Consider the following 5,566-nt stretch of genomic DNA (forward strand, 5'->3'; position numbering starts at 1 on the left):
TTTTTTTCTGGTCATAAAAAAATACAAAACTCCCACTTCTTTTGATAACGCCAAACCCCTGTTGGGAAAAGCTGCTTCATGTCAATGGGAAGACAAAGGAAGACGCCATGTTCATCCATTAAATGTAATGACCAGGAAAAGGTAGAAAACCCAAGGGACCTTGCCACGTTTTACCAAAGCTGCCATGTAAAAATCCGCAAACAATGATAAACCAATGGCACACTTCCACTGTTTTGGTTGAACGCACACTTTGAGGACCAACCATCAACTCCGACAACTGTCTAGTAGCCGTCATGTTACATGTTGCTTCCTGTGCAGCAAAAAAATTTGCACCCAGCAATGCGGGAGAAGCTCAATGTCGGAAAGCTACCAACAAAACAGATCGTCAGCATTATCACCGCTAGACTCCTAAGCCTCCTGAGTTTATGCGTGAATGAAAACAGCTTAAAACCGGTCCAATAGATAGAACGACCAAAGTCTTTATCAGAAAATAAGTTGGCAGGCGACTTTTCGCGTGAAAAACAACAGATTTTACTTTAGTTGTATTAATAATTTCTTAAATTTTAATCCTTATTTACATTTGCCAGCAGTGTAAACTTTGAGAGAAAAGTTCATTTGGCACGCAGGTCTTCGTCAGTTAATTTATTCCATCCTCTGTAAACGTAGTCAAATTTTCTCCATTTTGAGTCCCTTATACTCCAACATAATATTGTCCAACATAAGGCCTCATACTCATAAATCGAATAGACTCGAGATTGGTGACCAACCTTATACATTTTTTTCTTTTTTGTATTTTTTTATACAAAGCCTAAGAAAAAATACACCTGAAAAAGACTTGCGTGCCAAATGAGGTTTTCTCTCAAAGTTTAAACTGCTGGCAAATGTAAATAGGGATTCAAATTTCATTTACCAACAACTTGTACTTTGAACTAGTAGACATTGGGAAGTAAAGTCTCTTCGTAGAAAAATGCCCTTCTATGGGGCATTCATCGTACCTCTGCTGGTATATGGCGCTGAAGTATAGGCAATAGACAATATCCGATAGGGCGACATTGGAGTAGTCGAGAAAAAGATTTTGCGGCAGGTTTTGCGGGCCCTTGCGCGTCGGCGACGGCGAATATGTACCACTGACGCTGGGACGATGAACTTTATGAGCTTTATAACGATATAGACATAGTGCGGCGGAGTAAAATACAGCAGCTCCGATGAGTCGGCCATATCGTACGAATTTACAGAAACGCTCCCGCTCTGAAAGTATACAGCGGGATCGTGAAAAGAGCATCGGCGGTGGCAAGACCAGTTGGGGACTTCATTTTCATTTCCAGTTGGCTTCACTTACATAGTATGGAATAAAAACGACGAAAGAAACTCAACCGAATCGCAACATTTTGATTTGCTGAGATACTTTAATATGTAGTATTTGGTACAGAGTTGAAATGAACGAATTCAGTAGGGCTTAATAAGACCTTCAAAAGAGGGCTTGCGAGAAGAACACAAAAGGAACATATCGAGGGCTTGTATTCAATACTATCTATCTGACAAAGCTGCAAAGGGCAGAGAATGTGCATTTTTTGCCTCACAAGAGTGTGCCATTTTTATGCCTTTATTTTGGAATCGAACACCAAAAGAGAAAGGGGCAACATTTTTTGGTAAAAAAAGAAAACACCATTAATCAAGGCTTCAACCCATTTTCACAAGTGAATAGTATGTTGCTAAAAAATTTGTAATAAAAAACTTTAAAATTAAATTTGAAATATTTGCCATTTACTCAAATATTGTTAATATTTACGTATATGTAAGTACTTTGTGTTATGTAGTTTCATTAAAATATACAAGAATTTTGCTTTGTTCACATTTGACCTAAAATCGCTTGAGGGCATCAAAGCGAAATCGTTATTATGAACTCATATTTTTAGTTGACAGATGAAAAGAGTTATCATTTGGGCACGGCCGGCTGACAGGAAAAGCAAACAATAAATACAACAACCACAACATAACCCATGAAAACATTTACAAATACATATGTATACTTAGTAAAAAACAAAAAAAAAATAAAGGATAGTAATAAAAGAGATTGTCAACAACAATAAAATCATCGCTGTTGAGTGGAAAACAATAGCGAGGCGAAATTGCAATTGCAACGGCAGCAATAAAAACAAACGCAATTGAAAGTACAGTGCCAAGTGATACACTTGTGCATATAAAAAAAAAAAAGTGATTCTAAACCACCTCCTCTGCAGCTGCCCAATAGCGCCTTTCATCCGTGGAAACAAATCTCCAAACGCCATCATTGCCGCCACGAATTTGTCGTCATTTATACTGCCTAGCCAACGCCATGCCACTCTGTCAGTGCGACTCTTTCTGCTGCTCTCCTCCGTCATCTGTTGCCGGAATGAAAGGAATTCAATGCATTTTAGAGAATTTTAGTCTGAATATCACAAATGTCACTTTCCATGACCATTTCGTAGGCAAACAAAAAGTGAACCGCTGAGCCGCTAAAAGCCGAATTGCTGGACTATGCAAATGTTGTTTGTCTTGGTTGACAGCTGCTGTAAAATATATTGCAGACAGTAGTGAGAATTTTTTACAAATACATTTGTAAGTAATAGCGGAAGTGGTGTTTGATACTATGGAAGATTAAGGCTATAACTTCACCGCTATTCCTGGAGGATTAAAGAGCTTCCGAAATTTAGAAGTGTTTGGAGCAAACTTTTCAGCCGGTTCATTAGAAAAAATGCTGAGTTGGTCTGGAAACGCTACCGCTGCGCAAAAAGAGAGTATAAGAAGCGAATTCGCTTTTCGAAAAGAGTTTCGTTCAAAGAATACTGCAGCGGCAATGATGCATTGAGTCAAACAGCTAGGCTAGTGATTGTCCTAAGCCACGTTGAATCAGGAGGCCTTTTGGTTCATTCGTGGAGACAGCAAGTGAGACTCTTTCAGTTTTTTTAAGGACTCTTCCTCGATAGAAAGGGAATGGAATATGGGAACCACAGATTCAAGATTAAAACAATTTACTGCCATAATTCTGATAACTGAAGAAGTGTATAAAAGATATAAATACTATTGAATCTTTTGATATCTTTAAGCCGGCTAGTCCGGATGGTACTCTTCCTATTGCATTCAAAAATACTGCAATGCTGAACTTTTGTCGATGACTTTGAAAAAGACTTTCACTGAGTCGCTTGTACTCGCTAAACTACTTCATACAATGATGGCGATAAGTGCATAGTAGCCCTACGAGTAGACCTAAAGGCTGCATGCCTACTATGTAGCTTGAGGTCCTCCATGCGAAAATGTCTATACGTAGATGTCAACAAGCCTATCAGCTATCGAAAGCTTGTTAAACGGATTAGGATTCAAGCTAAAGGAAGTCAATGTGTGCCATGCGGAGCTCATAGGAGCTATCCTCAGGAGACCTTGCTTTGGTGCTTGTAAAATTTAACGGCTCTATATATGATTGATACTTACTTGGGGTAGTGAAAAATGGCTGTCCGCGAATTCTACGAAAGATAATGAGAAATCTGGGCATTTGGCTAGACATGCTTCAGATCAGTAAGTACCCGTTCCGCAACTTCCGCAGCGAGTTATACTTAGCATTTCCACCTTCGGTCATTGAAGCCACCGTCCAAAACTGCGTTTAAAATTTCACTCCGCAATGGCTGGGAGGCGTCGACGAGGTATGTGCGGTGCACACATTGAGAAAAAGGTACTTTCTTGTAGATGATTGGGTATGAGGCCTTTGACCGCAGTGGGTTGTGAGATAAACTCTTGAACTCCTTAAACTTCAATTTATTCGTAGATAAATAGTGCAGATTCAAAACAGAAATAAAGGAACACAAAAACAGTACAATGGACGGCATAGTGTCTGAGTGCTGTTGTCTAATCGCGCTGTTTGTGGTAGTTGCGACAAAAAGGCCTATATAATTGAAAGGAATATGACTGAGTTCCACATCGTCGAAGAGTATGGCGTGTTTTTTTGTCGCTGTTATCATAAAACCGGATCTAGAAAAAGACTCCGAGCAAAAAGGCCGTCCTAGGTTTTCTTTTTAGCAAGCTTTCCATCCACTTGGTTGGATTAAATTGGATCACATTTGATTGTATTTGATTAGAATAGATCGGATTTGATTTGATAGGATTGGATTACCGTCATAATTCTCAATCTACCATGTTTACAACGTCTCATACATACTCGTATTAGGTCGTATTGCACTTTGCGTTAGAATTGTAAAGAAAAGAATTCTTTCGTTTGTAGAACACTTTTTCTAATGAATGGTGGTGGTTGCTTCCAAACTACTTTTTTTCTTTTCTTAAAAAATATATACATGCTTATTGCAAAACATGGTTTTCACAATTTCAGAAATAGTCTAATTTAAATACAAGATAATCCCTACGCTCACAACTGAAATATTTAAATACTTGTAAAAACATGTTAAAAAATGTCGATGATATTATATATGTACAAACACAAGTAATAATAATAAATAAACCGATAATAATTTCATTTAATATTTGTCAAACCTATTATCGACTCTCACCGACAAGTGAACAGGATTTTTCTATACGTCTGGGTAAATTGATAATACCAATATTTAATATTTAATGGATGGCAATGTGCTTATTGTTTATCAAACAATGGCAGGCATTAAGCCGAGAACTAACAAAGTAATAATAAATAAAGCCTGCTCACAACCCTAATATACGCGATAAAAAATTTACATGAATGCCTATTTTTATACCAAATTTATGGCGAGTAATCGTAAAAACATTAAAATGGATTGAATAGAAAAATAGAGTAACACTATACCCAAAGGAAAATATGAACGGTGCATACATATGTACATATTCATATTTATGTGTGAATAAATGTTAGTAGCATTATAAATATATAATAGTTTCATTTTACAATGGCACTGCAGTGAAACTTGTAGTTGTTGCGTGTGTAAACCTTTGAAAACATACATACATATGTATGTATATTAATTTTGTTTAATTATTTTTTTAAAGAATTTTTCGAAAAAAATCTGTAGCAATGGGTTTTTCATTAAAAATTTTTCGTTGCTTCTGAAGTTAAAAGAGGTTCAGAATATTTTTTAATATTGGAGAAAATAGTAAACGTGGAACGATTTCGATGTAACTTGACACTTTTAATTAATTTAATTTTTTTTTGGGGAATAAAGAATTATGATATGCTAGCAAACGTAGTTCAATGCGCCTTAAAAGTATTTTTTGTGCTGTTAATCCCTTCAAAAACTCTTATGGCCTCATTCATAAGAAATAAAATTGATTTAAAGAGCTTTATGAAGTGAGATTTTCAAATAAATTTTCACATTTGATTGAGGCCACCTTTATGAAGCATTCTTTAATTTTTATGAATGTGGGTGTCAGTTAATATTATTATTATTATTACTATAAGAAAAGGGGTGCGTAAATCATCACTTTACTTTCCTTAGTGTCGTCACCTTCGGGTACACTTTGGTTAGTATACTTTGGTTAGTATATTTTCGCAGGTTTAGTAGGTAAATTATAGACTTCCTCGTGGAAATTTAATTTATAATCTTATAACTCG

Source organism: Rhagoletis zephyria, unplaced genomic scaffold (assembly GCF_001687245.7).
Source record: "Rhagoletis zephyria isolate East Lansing unplaced genomic scaffold, Rhagoletis_zephyria_1.1 Rzeph_scaffold_12991, whole genome shotgun sequence".
NCBI classification, from domain to species: Eukaryota; Metazoa; Arthropoda; class Insecta; order Diptera; family Tephritidae; genus Rhagoletis; species Rhagoletis zephyria.